General features: G+C 36.3%; 2 long non-coding RNA genes across 2 annotated transcripts; one reads left to right on the top strand and one right to left on the bottom strand.

Annotated features, from left to right (window-relative positions):
• Positions 1–19,755: 19,755 nt before the first annotated feature.
• On the top strand, positions 19,756–20,457 carry LOC130135740 (uncharacterized). Its single transcript, XR_008814984.1, has 2 exons — positions 19,756–19,842; positions 20,162–20,457. It is a non-coding gene; the product is annotated as an uncharacterized LOC130135740 (long non-coding RNA).
• A 496-nt stretch (positions 20,458–20,953) lies between these two features.
• Positions 20,954–21,786, bottom strand: LOC130136334 (uncharacterized). Its single transcript, XR_008815310.1, has 3 exons — positions 21,740–21,786; positions 21,494–21,555; positions 20,954–21,047 (listed from the first exon to the last, which is right to left on the bottom strand). It is a non-coding gene; the product is annotated as an uncharacterized LOC130136334 (long non-coding RNA).
• Positions 21,787–22,183: the final 397 nt, after the last annotated feature.

The following is a 22,183-nucleotide window of genomic DNA, read 5'->3' as shown; positions in this document are numbered from 1 at the left end:
ATTGGGTTTTAATGTATCTGATAGGGTGTGGGCCTTTAATGTGTAGAGACTCTAGGGTAATTTCTATTTTTATGATGGGCTAAAGTAGAAATACCAAAAAGAAGGGATAACAGAGTAGTTATCTATAAAAAGCGGTATGGTCCCCAGATCACAATATCACAGAATACATAACGTATTCTTTCTCTGGCATCCATCACCAGAGAAAGAGAGATCCCAGAGAAATAATAAAGGACTCTCTAGGGGAATGCGTAGATCTAGAAGGCCGTCCGCACGACTCTACAGATCAATCCCGCTATGGATTTTTTTTTTGGTTAAAGTCCCGCTATGGATTCAGGTATGCTTTCGCTAATAAATCTTACAATTCTTAATGGTTCAGCATGTACGATCTATTTAGGTTGTGATGATGTACAAAATAATTAGGTTTTCTGTTTCTTACAATTGGTATTAGAGCTTACTCATGTTGGATCATGAGGAATTAAGTTAATTGTAAATTAGGCAAATCTGACCGTGAAAAAAAAAAAATCGCCGATTCTGGCCAAATTTCGATGACCCACAATCTGATTTTGGACTTAGACGGTCACACCGCCATAGGTAACAATAGCCCTAAGGTAATTCGGCATTTGGGTGTTCGCTGGAGGCTAATTGGGCGGTGGAAGTTTCGGTGGTTAGGGTTTGCAGGGAAAGAAATCTCCAAAATTAAGGCCAATTTGTGGGTCATTTTTTGCCGATTTTAGGACCTATATGGTCGTGCCGGCGAGGAGAATAGGACCCATGGGTTAATTTGTCTAGAAAAAGGCCGCATGGAGGAGAATAGGCGGCGGTTCGCGGGCGTAGGTTTTATTTTCTGCCCGAAAGATCCCACGTGCCAATGCTGCGGTCCGGCGCGTGCTCCGCACGCGCTGCGCGTGGGTGTCACTTGCCCGGCGCTAAACACCCGCGTGCGCTACACGCGTGCATAGGGAACCTTGTAGTTAAAAAAATAATAATAATAAATAAATAAATAAAATAAGGGGTCAAAATTTTAAGTTCAATCAAATTCAAATTTGGGTATGTTAACGTGTGTGTATATATATATATATATATACATATATATATTGAGATGAATTAATTAAAGCAAGATGTCACCAAAGTGACCTCTTTTGTGGAAATTAATTTGTCTTAGAATATAAACGGTTGCGTATGTATAATTTTTGTGGATGTTGATCGGCCCAAAGGAAGGTTGATATTCAACAAAATTTTACATACACCTGTTGTAATAAACGCGTGATGATTATTCGGTTTTCGCATGTGAACAATAAATCGACCCAAATGAAGGTTTGTTGTTTGACATGTCCTTATCGTTAATGTTTGATTGCTACACCAAGATATCACTTACAAGTTAATATTGTTGTCCAAAGATAAGATATTAATGGAGTGCCCAGTATCTTGAGATGGGATTTACCTTAATTTGAATTCAATTTTCTCATGAAACTTATGTGAGTTTGGTTTGTTTGTTTGTTGTTTTTTGATATAGCTATCACTCCTGCTAATATTACTGCCAACACCAATTCTATTCCTATGACGAATGGCACTAACTTCAAATCATGGCAAGAGAACCTTTCAATAGTTCTCGGAGTCATGGATCTCAACCTTGCGTTAAGGACTGATTCTCCTCCGCCCCTCACTGACAAGAGTACCTTTGATGAAATAAGGGATGTGGAAAGGTGGGAGAGATCGAATCGCATGTGTATGATGATCATGAAGAAGGCCATTCCAGAAGCATTCAGGGGCACAATGTCTGAAAAGATCACCACAGCTAAGGAATTCCTCGCAGACATTGAAAAGAGATTTGTCAAGAACGAAAAGGCTGAAATTGGTACGATTTTGACAAATCTAATTTCAATGCGCTATAAGGGGAAAGGCAACATCAGGGAGTACATCATGGAATTGTCTCACCTTGCTTCTAAATTAAAAGCACTTAAGTTAGACCTCTTTGAGGATTTGCTGGTGCATCTAGTTTTAATATATCTTCCAACACAGTTCAATCAGTTTAAGGTGAGCTACAACTGTTAGAAAGAGACTTGGTCTCTGAATGAGCTCATCTCACACTGTGTTCGGGAGGAGGAAAGGCTGAAGCAAGATAAGGCAGAATATGCTTACCTGGCCTCAACCTCTAAGGACAAGGGACACAAAAGGAAAAGGAATAAGGAAGCTACGAATAAAGCGCCTAATAAGAAACAACAAAAGAAAACGGATAATCCGGAAGGTACTGGTTGTTTCTTCTGCGGAGCTGAAGGACATAGGAAGAAGCAATGCACAAATTATCACGCATGGCGTGCTAAGAAAGGTGTGTTTTTTAATTTGGTTTGTTCTGAGGTTAATTTAACTTCGGTACCTAGATACACATGGTGGATAGATTTTGGAAGATGAGGTCGACATTGGAATGATGGAAGATGATCCAATCAACTTCCATCAAGCCATGGAAAGTTCTAACTCTCAAAAGTGGATCGATGCCATGAATGAGGAGATTAAGTCCATAAAGGACAATGACGTGTGGGACCTCGTCCCATTGCCAAAAGGAGTGAAACCCATTGGTTGCAAATGGATATTTAAGACCAAAAGGGATTCAAAAGGCGATGGGGAAAGGTACAAAGCTCGTCTTGTCGCAAAGGGCTTTACACAGAAAGAAGGCATCAACTATAAAGAGACATTCTCTCCGGTTTCTTCGAAAGACTCTTTCAGGACTATAATGGCCCTAGTGGCACATTTCAACCTTGAGTTGCATCAGATGGATGTAAAGACAGCGTTTCTCAATGGTAACATTGATGAGACAATCTATATGGTGCAGCCAGAAAACTGTGTCAAGAGACTCAAAGAATATGGTCTGCAAACTTAAGAAATCCATCTATGAGCTCAAGCAAGCATCTCGACAATGGTATTACAAATTTCATCAAGTTATCATCTCATTTGGTTTTGAGGTGAATTTGGTCGATGATTGTATATACCATAAGTTCTGTGGGAGCAAGTATATTTTTTTGGTATTGTATGTTGATGACATCTTGTTTGCCAGCAACGATATAGGCATATTGCACGAAACCAAGAGATTTCTATTTAAGAATTTTGAGATGAAGGATCTTGGTGACCCCACTTTTGTATTAGACATACAAATACACCGGGATCGTTCTCGGGGTATTCTTGGATTATCACAAAAGAGCTATATCGAAAAGGTTCTTAAAAGGTATGGCATGCAAGATTGCAAACCAGGCGACACCCCTATATCTAAGGGAGACAAGTTTAGTGTCAGCCAGTGCCCTAAGAATGACTTTGAGAAAAGAGAAATGCAGAAGATTCCTTATGCATCAGCAGTAGGGAGTCTAATGTATGCTCAGGTTTGTACGCGACCAGATATTGCATACATTACGGGAATATTGGGCAGATATTTGAGCAATCCAGGAGTAGACCATTGGAAAGCAAACTAAACGAGTCTTGCAGTACTTACGAGAAAACAAAAGGCTACATGCTCACATATCGGAGGTCAGATCAGCTTGAGATCGTTGGGTATACTGACTCCGATTTTGCTGGATGCCAAGATAGTATGAAATCTACATCGGGCTATATCTACCTGCTAGCTAGGGCTGCCATCTCATGGAAGAGTGCTAAACAGCCACTTATAGCCTCTTCTACCATGGCAGCAGAATTTATAGCATGTTATGAGGCATCCAATCATGGAATATGGCTGCGGAATTTTGTCATAGGGCTGCGCATAGTGGATGGTATTGAAAGACCACTCAAGTTACTATGTGGCAATAAATCAGCAGTTCTATATTCCAACAACAATAGGAGCTCGTCCAAGTCAAAGCATATAGATATCAAGTTCTTAGTTGTTAAAGAAAGAGTTCAGAGTGGACAGCTATCTATAGAGCACATCGGTACAAACTCCATGGTTGCGGATCCGCTTACTAAGGGATTACCACCCAAGGTATTTCATGAGCACACTGCTCGCATGGGTGTCATGTCGATTGAGGATGCTCAGTTTTAGTGGGAGTTTGTACATTTAGATGCTTTTGATATAGATAATTTTTGTTATTTCAGTTTATGGATATTGGAAAGTTGTTTTCTGCAGAAATAAAGTTTTGATCAATTCACACTCTATTCTTGTTATAGTTTGATCTCATTAAGGTTTAAGGAGGACCAATTGGAAATAGGCATGTTAAGATCACATTACATGAAATTACCATGCCACACATCCACATCATAATATGTGCCATTTATTTGTATCAACATATGTGACCATTGAAGGGTCGAGTTACGATAGTTATAACAAAGGCCGCTTTGATCCTATGTTGATATGATTATTGGACCGGATTGGTTATAGATACACAACAGTCATGACAGAAAGTTGAGCTCATACAGTTATTTTGGCAAAGCATAATTATAAGGTATTACACATAGCCCAAGTGGGAGATTGTTGGATCCTTAATCCAACATTGGGCTTATATGTAAAATAATTATGTGTTGCAGACTGTCATGTGAACTTAAGCCAATTAAAAGTGATCTAATAAGGTAATTAGGTTTTAATGTATCTGATAGGGTGTGGGCCTTTAATGTGTAGAGACTCTAGGGTAATTTCTATTTTTATGATGGGCTAAAATAGAAATACCAAAAAGAAGGGATAACATAGTAGTTATCTATAAAAAGCGGTTATGGTCCCCAGATCACAATATCACAGAATACATAACGTATTCTTTCTCTGGCATCCATCACTTGAGAAAGAGAGATCCCAGAGAAATAATAAAGGACTCTCTAGGAGAATGCGTAGATCTGGAAGGCGTCCGCACGACTCTACATATCAATCCCGCTATGGATTCAGGTACACTTCCGCTAATAAATCTTACAATTCTTAATGGTTCAGCATGTACGATCTATTTAGGTTGTGATGATGTACAACATAATTAGGTTTTCTGTTTCTTACAAAGGGTTCTTAGTAATTAACTAAGCATCAAACTGTTGGTAAATTTTCTAAATGCCAAAAAAATGCTTAGAATTTAAGAACATAATGATAATTATTACAATTCATTACATCGTATCACATGTCTTTGTGATTGATTTACCACTTGTTGTGGCATCGAGCGCTCAATTAGTACGACTCATTGCATCATATTACATGGCTCTCCTCTGGACAGCCTGGATGAAAAATTTGACTGGGAGATGTGGAGTGGTTCAGGTAATTGCTGCATGTTCGGCAGGATGTTCATACTTTCTTGTTGCTATATTCAAAATCTGATTGTGTCAATTCAATTCTAAACTTTTTTTTTTTGGCCAATTGAGTTCTAAACTTTTTGTTTTTGTGCCAATTCGGTTATAAACATTTGTTTTTGCCAATTGAGTCATAAACCTGTTATATTTGTGTCAGTTCAGTCCTTTCGGCCAATTTTGGCTGATCGGCTCTGACGTGGACAATTTTTAATGATATTATTAAAAAAAGAGAGGTAAAAATAAAGATAAAAATAAAAATAAATTCGAAAATTATTGAATTATTATTAAAAAATGCCAACGTAAGCGCCGGCCGTGCCACGTAGGTCGGTTGGCGTCCACGTCAGTATATCTGACCAAAATTAGCCGGAATGACTGAATTGGCTTTAAGTTAAAAGGTTTAGGACCAAATTGACATAATTACAAGGTTTATGATTAAATTGACACAAATGCAGTAGGTTTAGAACTTTTCTAACAGTCTCCCAAGAAAGAGTATACTTAAATGTCTCACTTCGCTTGTTTATGGGATTTATATATTGTCTCCCTCTACATTGCTAAATTTTTGGGTTGAACTTTTTTACATGATATCAGAGTTATATTCTATCTCATCCCATGTGCAGCGCCCTCCATTCGTCCAATCCACGCATCATTCTCAATCCATTTTGCACGTGAGATGGATGTTAAATTTTTTCACGTCACTTATTTACAGCATTTGCATACTACTTATATACATGTCGTTTCCCTTCACCTACCACTTTAAGTTTTTGGGTTGAATTTTTTAACAATAAGTACCTCATTTGTGTTGTCCCATGACAACGAACCAGAGCAGACATGCACTTAATCCAATGTGACCGAATCACTTCTTTTTGACTAGCACCAATATGAACAAAAAACAACCCGCATTCAATATTCTATTTCATGTTCATTAATATGAAAAATAATAGAAGATTGCGAATTCAACTGTACAATCTCTACAGCAAAAGTTAGACTTTGGTCATAGATTGTGAGGTTTATTATAATACGAGGGGCGGCAATCTAGATCTTCCGATCTAACTATTAAGACATAAAAAATATCCGTCTAGATACTTTTTTTTTCCGGAGTAATTGACTATATAGAACGGAAAATAATGCAAGACAAAAAGAAGAAATGGAAATGATTTTGAGAAAATATATAGGAGATGTCACTTTCTGTCACTTTTCACATTGTTTAGATTAGGGATGATCGGTTCCCGGTCCGGTCCAACCCAAGAACCGAGAACCGGACGAGGAGGACCGGTTCCCAGTTTCTAGGACCGGGGATTGGACTGGCTAGTCTTAGGACTGTGGACTAATTCCAATGGGACCAATCACTTATTGGTAAAGGCGAGAGGGAATTGGGAAAATTAGATTAGGTTTTCTATTTTTTTCAAAAATTTTAGAAAGTAAATAAATATATATTTAAAAAATTAGAAAAATATATATATTTATCGGTCCGGTTCCCACCCTAGAACTGAGAACCGGACCGCCTGAAAACCGGTTCCACTTTTAGGAATCGAGAACCGGACCGATATTTCCAAGAACCGGACCAAACCGATCGGTCCGGTCTGGTCCGGTCCGATCCCGGTTCGGGCGATCCATCTTGCTCACCCCTAGTTTAGATGACGAAACCAAGTTGAGGCCCTTAGTCAACTTTCTTAATTGTTCATGCATGTAGCCTGGTTACGAAGCACCATCGAGGAAGGAGGAATAATAATAAAGAGTACAATAGAGTGCAAGTTTTAACTCATGAGAGAAGCATTTTTCGATTCTCGGCAAATCTCCTTGCCTCGAGAATTAGACATATCTTTTTCAAATTTGAATTTGTTTGTTTAAAATCTAGGTTCTTTTACTTTTTTATTATTTTTCTCTCTCTTATTTATTTATTTATTTTATTCCATTCCATGATTCCTTAAATTAAGTCCAATAGGTTTTATCATGTAGAATCTGACCCATTTTCTAATTGAGCGTGTTAGAATAGCCTTGCATGGGATAATTGTTGGATGTGGAGTATGGGATAATTGTTGGATGTGGAGTCGGTCCAACTGAATATGTTAACTGAGCTTACAGGTATCAAGCTTACTCTTATTTTTGTTCAGAGCATGCGGCAAAAGTCCAATAGCTTTAATCATCAAGAGGGAGTCCAAATTCGAGTCCATCAATATTTCCAGTTGGACTTGCTTTCACTCAATCCTTGGATCATAATTTCTAGTCCACCTAGCACATCCATCTCTTTTAGTGTGCATTCTATTCATAACCACGATTCTAATATCCTCTAGAATGCTCATAATGGCCTTGCACCTAGCTTCCACGCACCTCCTGTTGAAAGCTTCACTTAGATTATTACCAATAACATCACATTTAATGTTAGTATCAAAGAAGGCTTTGTACCAGTGTTTTGGCTCAGTACGGAATAGATCGTCATGACCTTGGTGAGTCATTTCCTTCAACCTCTGTCTATGAACCTCAAAATCTGACATATTAGTACTCTTAGCACATTTCCAAAATTGTCTCGTCAACTGCTTTCCTTTGTATTTTTTTCCCCAATTGGAATATATGTGCCTTGCATACATCCTATGTTCTGCATTTGGCAAAAGTTCAGCTACGGAAGGAATGAGACCCTGACAAATATAAAAACAAAAACAAAAGCAAAAGTAAAACATTAATATTGATAAGCGTTGCATACAATGTTGCAATCAATTTCCAAATGAGTCATAAAGAAGCATTGCATACCTTTTGTTAGTCATTTATCAAAGCCCAATCGTTGCCATTACACATATCAAGGTCTGATTTCAACAATTCGATAAATCAAGTCCTCGTGTCCTTATTTTCGATTTTTACCACTGCCCATGCCACTCTGGAACATTTGGTTGTTGGGATCCCTCTCTACAGTACACAATAACTCACCCTTGATCAAATGCCTCAAGAAACATCCATCCAATCCAATGATCTTCCTACATCCAGCCAAAAAACCTTTTCTACAGGCATCAAAGCAAATGTAAGCCCTATCAAATAATGGTAGAGAATCTGGCAATGACCTTTCAACTTTTATCTTAAAATTGTTTGCGTGGCTTTCAGTGTAAACTCCCACAAGTAGTCATATATCTGTGCATACTCTTTCTTATAATTGCCTTACAGTTCCTTTAATACTTTTAGGTTTGTCCTTCTACACTGACTCAAAGTAACATTTACTCCCAGCTATTCTCTAACTAATTTCTTCAACTTAGGTGCATTTATTTTAGGCATTGCAGAAATGAGAATCATGAAGTGTTTAGCTAAGTAAGCACTAGACACTCTCTTATTCTCGAAAGTGACACTGCATATATGCTCATCTATATACTTTTTCCAATGAAATGACCCAGTCTTGCTATCAAGAGCACCATAAATCATCCAATTACAATTTGTCTAGGCACACCTAGCTCTTACGAATCTAGTTGTGTTCTTGGTATATTTGATTGCTCTTTACTCAACCACAGAGTACCTCAAAATTTCATCTTTGAATTCAGTTGCATCCCCGAATGTCATGCCGACAAAAAATACCGCATTTGTACCATTTTGTTCATATGATGGGAACCTACTTCTCCTCCTTGAAATAGCAACATCAACCTCCTCGTCGCCCTTATCATTCAAACCTGATTGAAGACTTTCTTCCTTATCTGAATAACGGTACTCTGTTTCGTACCCAGAAGCATCTACCGACCGAGCCTCATCCATAATCAGTGTTTGGGAAGTGCCAGTTGCCTCACTATAAGCGCCACTTTTTACCCTATGTCTCGCTGAAAATTCCTTTAATTTTCTCCCTTGCATCAGCCAGTTCAAAACCATCACCGTCACTCAATTGTTCCACATCCACTAAATTACATGCATCATCATCCTCCCCCTCATCTAGATCCCTATTAGCAACCTCAAGCTAATTCTCGTCATCATCAATATTCCCAATCACATTATACAGACCTCCAATTTCCATTTCAGTTTTCGTCTCTTCATCATCAACATGCTCAACATATAGGTCAATATTTTCAAAACGCAGATGATGATAAAATAGATCTATCACATCAGAGTTATCCCATAAATACCTAAAAGTTAGCCCGTCTTTAAGAGTTGTACTTCCAGGAACTCGTAAAAGAGTTTCTCTATTTCACGCACACTCAAAGCCTCAATAGCTTCAATTATATTGGACAATGAACCATTATTTAAGCCTATTTCGATAACATCAACCCTTCCACCTACGTATTCCAATGGCGATCCAACTTGAAACTTACCTCCAAAGAAAACAGTGACATAAACTTTGTTCTCGGCCATTAGACCTACAAGGGGACAAAAATAAAGAGTAAACTTGCCTGAGCAGAAGAAAAATATTGATGATTTAACCGCACAAATAAATATTCTAAGAGAGAAAAGAGCATAAAAACAAATGAGAAAACAAACTCCATTGTACTATAGAGTTAACACTACAATGTACATGATGATGGCTCATTTATGAAGGTCATACTTCAACTGTTGATTAAAAATTTGCTTGCTTGGTTGCAACATGTTCCAGACAACGAACTACTTTAGCACAATCTTTCTCGAAATGGTTGATGCTTGGCATCATATGGCAATTGAGAAGAAATTCAAGGAAACGATAACAAATTCGAAAATTTCATATATAACCAGGAAGAATCTGACAGGCAGTATACACCACAAAAAGTGAATCAAAATTTCTCAATCTTTCGGCACACAAAATTTCCACCATATATGTGGTAAAGCAACTCACTAATAAGGACCAGAAGAGAAACATTTAGAGCTAATATCACGAGTCCAGGCTCAGCTCCACATAAACCAATCAAGAACCGAAGACACGAACCATTTCTCACGTGGTCGCGAATTAAAATTAGGAACCTAAGCAACTACCCTACCCTACCTCATTGCAAATCGCAACGCAAATCGAATCGGTCCGAACACACAGACCTTGACCAAACTAGAATAGAAACACACGCCGCTCGATACCTAAATGCTATAATGCAGAGAGCGATACCGACCTGCACAAGGAGGAGTCCCCGTCGCCGTCTCCATCGTCGAAGCCGCTCGATCCGTCGTCGAGACTCTCGTAGGACAGGTCTTCGCACGAACTCGCGATCGACGAAGAAGAGAACTCGAACTCTACGAACTCCAGATCGCAATTAAACTCCACATAACAATGGGCATCGAACTCCAACTCTCGAGGAGACCCAAAACGCAAGGGAACTCGAGATCATCAAACTTGATTTGGGGCTTAGGGTTCAAAGGGAGACTGAGTGTTAATTTCATTTAGAGGGAGAGAAAGACGACGATGACTCTGGGCATAGGGTTCAGACGACTTCAATTCGGAAGAAGAAGAAGAGATGTTCCAGCAGAGGTTGAATCGGAGCATACTGTTCAGATAAGGAATAAGGAAGGAGACGACGCTAAGGGGAAAGGAAAGAGAGACGTTCAAGAAGAAAGAGGGACGTCCATAAACGACGTCATTTTGCATACTTGGATATTTTTGCTTAAACAATTTTTCACGTAGGAGAGAGAAATGATTAATAAGCGCCACGTCAGCGTTTTTCGTCAGTAAATTTAACGGTGTTAACTTTAGGACTCGATTGAACCAATTTAACAAGTTTTAGGATTCGATTGCACTTTTTGCAAGTTTTAGGACTCAAATGCACTTTTGTGACAAGTTTAAGGTTGTAGTGCACTTGTCCCTTCATGTTATATGTTGGAGTCACGTCTATTTGCGTGACATGAGTTCCGAGGTAATTGCCGTACCAATTCTTATGTTGCAGCGTATTTGTACACTTTTTACGTACTATTTCATGCACACGAAAATCGTGCGATCGCACTTCCTACTCTAGGAAAAGTACTTTGCCTTATGCAGACCACATGTGATCACGTGAGCCTACTAATACAAATTATGATAGATTCTTTCCAAAGAAACTTGCTATATATATGTATGTATGTATGTATGATATGTCGATGCCTTTTTCTTATGTAAAGAAGACCGATGAAACAAAGAAGGTCTAGTTATCATTTTGCACAAATCTTAGTAACCTTAGGTTCATCAAAACCCCCCCGTTCACTCAATCCACCGCCACTTGTGGAAGCCACCATCACCACCACTCGTCCAAACCACCATTACCGACACCAACACCATCCTTAGCTCTCTCTCTCTCTCTCTCCCAACAAATACTTCTTCTTTCTTTCTTTCTTTCTTTCTTATTTTTTTTTCATGGACGTCAGTTTTACAAGAGTTTTGAATTTCGCACTATTGCTTGAATTTTCAAAATCAAGGTATTTGTAATTGATTTTCTATTTTACATAATAAAGAGAGTGATTTTTCAATTTCCATTTAATTTATTTAAGGTAATGGTCCTTTTCACTTTTCTCTAACATTAAAAGAAGGGCACGCTTGATAACCAAAATATAACATAAAAATTTCACCCAATTCCCATTGTATTTTACATTGAAATATCATATTCAACTAAGATCTTTCTCTCATTCTCTTCTCCTATATATGGAAACGAAATAATCAATAAAAAAAATTTCCTGTAAAAAAAAAGGAATGTGTAGTTCAGTTGGCCTTGAATATGTGTAATTCCGCTATCATTTTCCAAGTTATTGTATTTTAAATTTATCTAAACTGAGAAATTGTTAAATTAAAATGACCCCATTTAAAAATGATTTAACCAAAAATAAGTGAATTATTTATATTCTCCCGATCTCTTGTCATTCCTTTTGTTTTATTGGAAGTCAAAACTAAAGCTCTTCCACTTTCTAGGACAATTAATGAAAACGTCTGACCATCAATTAATTTGTTATTATTTCAAGAATTTTTGAAAAAAAATTTCTTTGGATTTTTTGTTATTAAAATAGTTAAATTATATAGTTTTAGGGGAAATACCAAGTCTGGGGGGCCAACAATCGTCCGACTAGCACATCAATTACTAATTTTTTCTGCCAAACGATAAATTAATAAATTAAAAGGTTAATACCATGAAAAATACCAAACTTGTACATTTATGATAAATTTACCATAAATTAATTTTTATACCACCAAAAACCCCAAACTGGTACATTTGTGACAAATCTACCATCCGTTAGTTTCCTTCAAATTGGACTAATATCACGAAAAATTATAAACTGGTACACATGTGACTTACGGAGGGTAAATCCCAAACCGGTACACCCGTTAACTGTCATGTGTCATCCAACTCAGCAATTTGATGGTAAAATTCTAACGGAAACTAACTGAGGGTAAATTTGTCATAAGTGTATCGGTTTGAATTTTTGGTGATCAAAAAATTTAATTTGGAGTAAATTTATCATAAATATACCAGTTTTGGATTTGTCGTGATATTAACCCTGAATTAAAATACACCTTCAGTCAGTCTACGATGGAAGGAAGGCGTGGAGGCTTGAGAAGAGAGGCGCTTGGAGATGTCAATCGCGGTCGTTGGTGGAGTTGCTGGCGAACGGCCAAGATATTGTCAGATCGATCCTTCTCAAAACTTAGATGTCAATACATTGTAGAAATCATGACTGGTCTATTTTTTTACATTAAAATTTGTATTATGTTACACAAATTACGCGAAAATAGAAAAATCACTATGTTTTAAGGACTATAATCGTTATATCGATAAAAAAAAATTGAATATCAATGCCTTTCTTTAAAAAAATTAGTGATATGAAATTCGAAAATTCTTCTTAAACCTACGTCCATGAAAAAGTTAGGGTTAATACCACGAAAAACTCCAAACTGATACACTTGTAACAAATTTACCTCAAAGTAATTTTTTGACCACCAAAAACTTCAAACTTGTACATCTGTGACAAATTTACCCTCCGTTAGTTTTCACTAAATTTTACCATCAAATTGCCGAGTTGGATAATATGTGACAGTTGACGGGTGTACAGTTTTGTGTTTTACCATCTGTTTGTCACAAGTGTACTAGTTTGTAATTTTTCGTGATATTAATCTAATTTAACGGAAACTAAAGGAGGGTATATTTGTCACAAATGTATCAATTTGGAGTTTTTGGTGGTCAAAATATTAGTTAGGGTAAATTTGTCACAGATATACCAGTTTGGGGATTTTGGTGGTAAAAAAATTAGTTTGGGATAAATTTGTCATAAATATACCAGTTTGAAGTTTTTTGTGGTCTTAAGCAAAAACGAAAATACGTTTAAACATAAACAGAAAGTTGAAAACCATCTACCTACAAGCTCCACCTCTTTTTACTAATTATGATTAATTTTTGTTGCATGAACATATATGTGGATGTGATTCCCATTCGTCGCCATCTCTTCATTTGAAATTAAAAATATTTCCCACTTTTTTTTTAACTTTTTATTTCAAAAGGTTTTTCCTTGGGAAAGTGAAGATATGGGCCAATTCAGTGCAATCTAATCTAGTTTTGTATTTCGTTTACATGAGATTTTGTCGGACCACTGTTAACTATTCTAAAAATTTAAGCTGTTAGATGAATGCGTTATTTAATATTTAATTACTCTAACAGTTTATGTGCAATAAATAATAAGCACACCTAAAAAATAAACACCCTTTCAATTCCACTACATACAGACCAAAAAAAAAAAATTCCACTACATTATACTTCGCCATAACTCTCTCTCTCACCCTAATCTATAAAAAAACAAAACCCAAAGAATCTGTCAATTAGTGCGCGTTTGGTAACGCTTCTGTTTCTCTATTTTTCTGTTCTTCTGTTCCCTGGAACAAAAAAAGAACAGAAATCCGTTTGGTAACGCATTTTATTTTTCTATTTCCTGGAATAGAAAAGTGGCCAAAAAATAGATTTGGAACAGAAATAAGAAGTAGAAAAAATCTACTTCTTTGTTCTTAGAAATAGAAATAGAAATAGAAAGGTCCGGTCCTCAAGCTGCGACCTCAGCTCCTCCTCCATCCTCCGTCGTCTGCAAACCGTCTCAAAGCACCGGTCCGGTCCATTCTCGGCGGAAATAATAAAAAAATTATAAAAAATTAATTAAATTATAAAAAATTCCAAAAATTCCAAAAAAATCAGAAAAATTCTCAGAAAATCCATAAAAATCAGAAAAGCTCAGAAAATCCATAAAAATTTGCAAAATTCCAAAATTGAAAAAATTAAAAAAAATTCATGAAAAGCTTTCTGGAAAATAAAAAGAGATAAATTTCGGGAAAGTAAAAAGTTTTAATAAACTTTTCCCCAAAAAAACAAAAATAAAAAATTCACATAATGGCTTAGAATAAATTAAAAAAATTTCGAAAATTCATAAAAATTAGAAAAATTTCAGAAAAATCCCATAAAAAATTAGAAAATTAAAAAATTCCCAAAATTCATATAAATCAGAAAAATTCTCATAAAATCCATAAAAATCAGAAAAACTCAGAAAATCCTTAAATATTTGCAAAATTTCGAAATTGAAAAAATTAAAAAAATTTCATAAAAAATTTTCGGAAAAATAAAAAGAAACAGATTTAGGGAAAGTAAAAAATTTTAATAAATTTTACCCCAAAAAAATACAAAAAAATTCACATAATGGCTTAGAATACCTGCGGCCACCCACTTTGAGTGAAATTTAAATTTTTGAGGTGCCCAAGTGGTATTTTTGAAGATTCCTTAGTTGAGGGATTAAAAGGGGTTTTAAACCCCTAAAAAGGATTAGACAAACCAATAAATCATGCTTATTGGTTTTTTTCACTTATAACTTGTACTTATAGTTAAATAAAAGATATAGATTTGAATGCAAAAAATTGGGAATAGAAATTTTGTGCAGTTACCAAACGCATTTATGTTCTTTTACCAAACGCATTATTTTGCTTAGAAACTCTTCCAGGAAATAGAAATAGAAAAAACTATTTCTGAAAAGAAATTGTTCTCAGAAATAGAAACGTTACCATACGCACCCTTAGTCTACCCATAGACTGTTGTCTTTTAGATAGGCTACTCTTCCAAGATGACATAATCGTATTGATGGATCATCAAGAGAAGATTCTTTTGTCTTATAAGAAACATGAAGGAAGACATTGATGTTTGATGATAGTTCATGAAGCAATTCTTGTTTTGGATTGGCAGGTGCATGCACTTATTGTCCCAAAGCTGTATCCACAGCAACGGATAATTCGAGACAAAAACACACCACAGCGAGATTAACACCTAAATTAAAGCTCGGATAATAGATGTTAAACACTTCATGATTTGTCATCTAGCGTCCATGAGATCTTTTTTGTCCAATTGTAAATCATAGAGATTCCGCACACTAAGTGATCATGCCATGTTTTTATGTATATTCATTAGGGGTGAGCATTGGACTCGGACTGGATCGGCCGATTGTAGGCGATTCCTAGTGCCTAAAATTTCGAACTGGTGATAATCGGTTCGGTTCCCAATTCTTATGAACCGGATCGATAATTTTTCTTTACAATTCTTATTATTAAAACGCATTTCTTAAAAAAACTAATCGAGCTCTCATTTTGCTTCTTTCTTGTTGTTTTTGTGGAACAGTAATTTCATCCCCTTTTTGAACGAATTAATTGGAATTTGGCTAATTGCAATTGGAGTTCAGCCTTCGTGTTTTTTGCCCGCTCATCCAAAGTGAATGAGAACGTGATGAAGATGGCCCTAATTGATGGAGATGGAGTTGACAGATTATGATGGCAAAGCTGGCACTGACAGATGGGAACAGTGATCAACGAGACATCGCATTGTTATCGAATCTTCATGTTTACAACAAAAGGATTTAAAATCCTACAAAAGGGCTTAAAAATTGCAAGATCAAGGCTTTAATCAAAGCTTCTTTCTTCTCTTTTTGTGTATGGTCATGATCACAACAGTGCAGTGAATTAAGAAACTAGAGATCACGATTGATGACATTTGCACATTCATTACCTTCTCCGACCTCTTATCAAGCTTTTGAGATAAGTTACGATACTGCACACGAATTCATTTAGGGCCCGTTTGGTAACGTGCCAAACAGTAAAAATTTCTGTTCTTTTGTTCCCAGAATCAATTTAGGAACAGAAATTCGGTTGTTTAATTTTTTGATTATGGGCACAAATTTGCAAGAATTTGTTCCCAGAATTAGTTTTGGAACACAATCAAGAATAAAAAAAAAATGTCCGACGTGAGGGCTGCCCTCGCCGGATCTGGCGAGATTAAAATATTTTAATAAAAAAATTTATTAATAAAAAAAATTTACTGACCATGGCTTGCGACCAGGCCAGGGCCCAAAAAAAGAAAAAATATTTTCAATAAAATGTCTTAATAAAAAATAATTATTAACAAAAAATATTTTACCTGCCATGGCCAAAAAAAAAATATTTTACTGGCCATGGCCAAGAAGGAGGAGAAGAAAAAAAGAAAAGAAAAAAAAAGAAAAAAGAAAGAAAGAAATATTAAAATATTTAAAAATATTATTAATAAAAAGAAATTTTGTGCCGTTACCAAACGCATTTATGTTCTTTTTCTATTTTAGAAATGGAAATTTTGGGTCGTTACCAAACGCCTTCAAATGCTCAAAATCAGTTCCCGGGCATAGAATCAAAAAGAATTATTTCTAAGCAGAATCAGTTCCTGGGCATAGAATCGTTGCCATGCGTACCCTTATAGGTCTTTCTCGATATATGTAGAGCAAAAGGAAAACATTTTCAAAATTGTGAAGCACTGCGTGAGGAGTAGCAATAGAACAGCTTTATTCAATGTTTCCAAATTCGAAGGTGTTGGACCCTCTTTTGAAAAAAAAATAGTATTTAAAAAATGTGCTTTCATTATTAAAATATAAAAAAAATATGAACATGCAGACTAAGATATTGGATAAAAATTGCACGAAATGGAGATGTAATAATATTTTAAGAGAACTAAGACAATACATTCTACAACTCAAACACGGCAAACTAGTATACGAATAATATTTAGAATTTGATATTCTATAACTACACTTCGCCGATCTAATATTCTTTCTTATTTTCTTTTATTTTCAAATAAATATCTTTATTTATACTATAAAAAATCATGTAATTTTTTTATATCTTTTAAATATTTATTTTGTCTATATCTTTCAAAATTTGATATTCCAAGTCTGGAAAAAAATGAATATACTTTCTTTCTTTTCAATTAAATAGTAGAGTCTACCCGTTGTGAAAGACAAATATATATATGTAGCTCAAGCCATATCTCTACTACATGTGTAAATATACTACATATGTAAAGTAAATCGAAGAAAGATTTCGACCTCAATCTTTTTTCAAGAATTTCCATACAAGCCCACGCAAAGTTGTCGTCATGAATTTCAGTTTAATTCCCTAACCAAAGGATAAAATCAAATTCAAGTTGATACGGACAATTTCTTACCTTTCTGAAATATAATCTATCTCGATGATTTAGTATATCTTTTTCTTGAAAGATCTCAAATTTTGAAAAGTTATTTCATTCTTTATTTAAAACTTTTTTCACTGTTTTGTACACAAACAACGTGTGTTGTTTTTTTGTTAGTTGAAAAAAAGAGAAAAAACAATTACATGTGCATTTGATGCCTTGTCTTTAGTCACAATCATTTGCCATCCAAATTGAAGATTGGATCTAGGGTTTTCTTGTTAAGTGAAGTCATTTTCCTTTGACCAATTTATTTTTCCATGTTAAACACTGAGAAATGGAAAAAAGAAGAAGAAGGTTTTACGGTATAATAACATCCTCCATACAAGCACAGCCTAGTTGGAACGGACGTTAAAACTATGTAGCTTAATTCAAGCCCAAACAATAATATATACACTAAATGAGTTAATCTGAGTCGTGCTTGACCTACTAGAGATTTCCCAAAGTCGGAGCTTGAACTTAGGTAATCAAGCTTGATCGCACATCTGGATCTATTATAGGGTGCCTGATAATCGGGTTTTGTCAGGCTTGAGGTTTACTCAATTTGACTCATTATTTGACCAAGAAAAAAGCTTAAGTCAATTACACTCCATTGTCCGCTAATCTAATTTCTGCCTTTTGTGTTTGCTCTTTCCACGCTATTGGACATTAGCGACTTGCGTGTAATGTACCATGGGGACAGACTCAAAATTAAGCGAACACTACATCGTCGTCACTCATCAATGCCTGTAATGTCGGACTAAGCATCATTCATCGAAGATTTTAACAAAGAGGTTGTTAAAATTATATTGACTGCGTGGCATCTATTAATTGCAGACCTTAAGCTGCAGTAATTTTTTATGGCCGTTGCCTTCTGGGCTCTGTTTTCAGATCCAATTCTAGGTAAATCTGCCGGAAAAATTGATAGATGCTTTGATTGAAGAGGTAACATATGGGTACTTTGGTGGTAGTATTTAAGGTGAAACTCAGTTTTTCTTTTGTCTGCTGTTCTGGTTTCTGGAAAAGGACGCCTCATTCATGAATTTTTACTTAACAAGTAAGCATCAAGAATTACAGTATTACTATCCCAAGACATACTAACATTCTATAACCAGAAATCTAATGCGTGCGTCCCCCCTCTCCTAACCCACACCGCTAGAAATCATCATAGATTTCTTAGATAACATCTTTCATTTTACAAGTTGAAGCCGAGACTCGCCGTACCAGTCAAATGCGAATACTAATTGATCAGATAAGCATGCGACAACACCGTATTGTGGACCTAGAAGGTGCGATAATTTTCTAATAAGCATGTGTTTCCCTCATGCTGTTTCTGTAGAGGACTGCAGCTACATGGACTGTATGCATATGAATCTTTTAGTATTTCTGGATTGTCTCCACCCCATTTAGCATTAAGTCGTTTTGGGGGTAAGTATCCTGAAGGCAGATCAGGGTAATAACTTCTTCCTTTGTTAAGCCACAACTTACTTGGAAGATTTGAGATCCCGATACCAACCGGCGTTGTCGAACTAATTAGAAATCAATATATCTTTTTCTTTTAGCAAATGTAGCTGTAGCGAATGAATTTTATAGAAAAGTATTTAATTGTTTTTTTTTCTCATGGCTTCATAATTTAATTTTAAATTAAATGAATTTACTTTACGATATTTATAGATATATATTCAACATGGCTATCATTTTAAAGATTCCAAAATGATTTTTCATACAAATTTCGAATTTATAATAAACAAGAGATTAAATATGTTGACCCGTTGAGTGACAATCAATAAATTAAAATTTAGAGTTTGAAGGTGCGCAGCTTCATCCGCGGTACTAATTATTTACGACAGATCGATTCTCAAAGTTAAAAATTTGTGCCAAACGTAAAAAATTTATTGTAAATAAAATAGGTAATAGGAAGATGATAATGACTAGGCAACCATTAGGTGTAATGTGGCCATGAGAAGATTTATAATTTGGGAAATAATTTTCTAAGAGATTTATTTTTGAAATTACTTATTTACAGAGATACAATTTAGAAGAAAAGTCAGCTAGAATATGCACAATATATCGAAGAAATATTTAACCCGATTGATTTCCTATTCCGGATGTGTGAACAATGCCCTTACAAATCTTATAAATTGACACAAGCACCAGAAGCTGCGGCTACGACACTATCTGTTGGTGATTTCTGCAAAGATGGTGAAGCTCTCGCTCTTCTTCGTCCTGGTGATGCTTGTTTCAGGTTCTTCTCTCTCCTATCTACGTGATCTCTTCTTCCGTTTCGCTGGCTACGGTGCATCGAATACGTGCTTACATTCATGTCTTTCATGTATTTAGCTATTTCAAAGCTATAGCTCATGATGTGGTAGAGTGTATGATAGGCATAGTTTTTTTAGTTCCTTCATGTAACATCACCATGCACGGGTGGATCGCCCTTCGGAAAGGCGGTATTTTAACGTGATGGGCCGACCGGACGTGTCTTTATAGTGCGGGATCCTTTGTTCATGTCAAAGGCACGAGTTGATGAGTAGTGTGTGATGCCCCTAGTTGCTCCCCCGCAGGTCCTTGCAGCAGCAACCGCATACGTGCTGATGCGCAAAAGTTGTGCGAAAAGATCATCGAACGACGCGGCTGCGAGTTCTACAATTGCACGAGGCACTGTTCCGAGGAGTTCGGTTCGGTCAAGGCAAAATGCATTCGTAATCCTAGCAATCGCGGGTTTCACGCCTGCGCCTGCTACGTCCCTTGTTGACATTGGTTTTGGATTTGTGTTGGCCATCTCTTATTAGAGCTCTGTGGTCTTTGCTCATGCCGGTTTTGATAACGGAAATAAATTGTTGCCAATGTTAAAGGAGTAGTACTCGTTCTCTCGCATGGTATCAACTTCTCAGATAATGGACATGCAAACATGGAGTCAGTAGTCAAATCAAATCCTTTGCATTGCCAAAGTTGTAGATGACATGCGTTATCGTCTCCCATATCACCCCCAAGCCATCCAACACACGACTGCCGAATTCATCTTACAGTAACCCGGCAGGTACATGATGAGGCATTCTCCGCAAAGCCATTAAAAGGCCTCTACCATGAGCACGGCCGTGAATAATCAATTATTAATTTACATACTAGATGATACTGACAAAACTTGCAGAGTTGCTGCACAAGACCGAAATGACCATAAATCAGAGTATGCGTGTACAAAATCCACTCACATGCTCACCAAAATTGTAAGTTCACACTTCTGTTCGAATGAATTGTCGACCTTTGTGGCTCTCTTGTAGCCTCAATCAGTCGTCCCAGTAAGTTATCAGCGTGCATATGTGATCTAAAAACGACGTATATCAAACCCATAAGGATATGCCTATGTCCACTTCGGGGATAGTTCTTTCCACGTAGTTCTGGTCGACATCCATCCCAGTCCAGGAAAGAAATCAGATCGGTAAAGGATTTCTGCAAAATGTATTAAAAGATTACAAGAAAAGAGAAAAGAGAGATGCGGACAAGGAAACACACATCTTAGACAAGAAACGTTTGATAAGGCTGTGAAGATGAATAGACGAAGCTTCAAACTTGAAGCCATGGTAAAATAACAACCAAAACAATAAAACCATTCCCCACACTATTGATTCAGCCACTTAACTTCAGCAGCATCTTCAAATGATATTTTCACATGTGGTAGGCAGTGTGTAAGTACTTATCTTTGCCACTTACGTAAAAGTCATTGTCCATTTATCCCAAGCAAAGTTCCAAAGCTTTCGAGCACATTCGAAAAGGAAGAGAAATAAGATCGTGTGCACGCATGAAGATGTTTAATATAGCACTCAGAAAAGACCTCTTTTGTTTCGTTTCTTATTTCTTGGTGGGAAACTAAAGAGGCAGAGTTCATGAGAATTTACCTGGATCATGCACGAATTGCTTTTGCCCATTGTCATTCCATGACGAAACAGCCATAATGGTCCTGACATAGTTCGAGATGGAAAATTGCAGTAAAGTTCATAATGTGCGTTTTCCTCCGTAGAACTCAGGTTCGAGCCTAGGCCCAATAATTTTATTTTTAAAATTCGAAGTATTCTCTAACAGTTAGTTATTATATATTTTAATTCAAATATCCCATTATAGCTTAGGATTTCCAGAATTCATACCTATCCTTTTCCATGAGAGCTGCTGTAGCCTCAAAATACTAAAAAAAAAAAAAACAGGTGCAATCTCCATATCATCCGCGTTCAAGTGAAAGATTATGAATAGGCACTTCGCTTTAGATGTAGTGAAAGCTGTTGGAAAATGTGCTCCTCTAAATTGTAGAAGAAAAGAAACTTCAACTTCAAATGGGATGAACAATGAAGTGAGACTTTGAGGCGTGATATCACTTTCTTTAAGGAATTATTTGCCTCACGAAGTTGCTAATGGTCACCGGCAAATTTCCTCCAGGATACAACAAAGTCTCGATTGAGAATATCGAATAGCAATTTCGATATATCTCCAGGGTCTCTCTCGGAAAACAACTAGAAAAGATGGCTGTATATCTCTTGGAAGAAATAGAAAAAATGGTTGTTTTTTTAATGAACAAAAACGTTGAAATATTTATA

The sequence above is a fragment of the Syzygium oleosum genome, unplaced genomic scaffold, assembly GCF_021117445.2.
Source record: "Syzygium oleosum isolate NSW1041296 unplaced genomic scaffold, Sole_v2.1 Sole_v2.02, whole genome shotgun sequence".
NCBI lineage: Eukaryota > Viridiplantae > Streptophyta > Magnoliopsida > Myrtales > Myrtaceae > Syzygium > Syzygium oleosum.
This window is presented reverse-complemented; position numbering and strand designations above follow the sequence as displayed.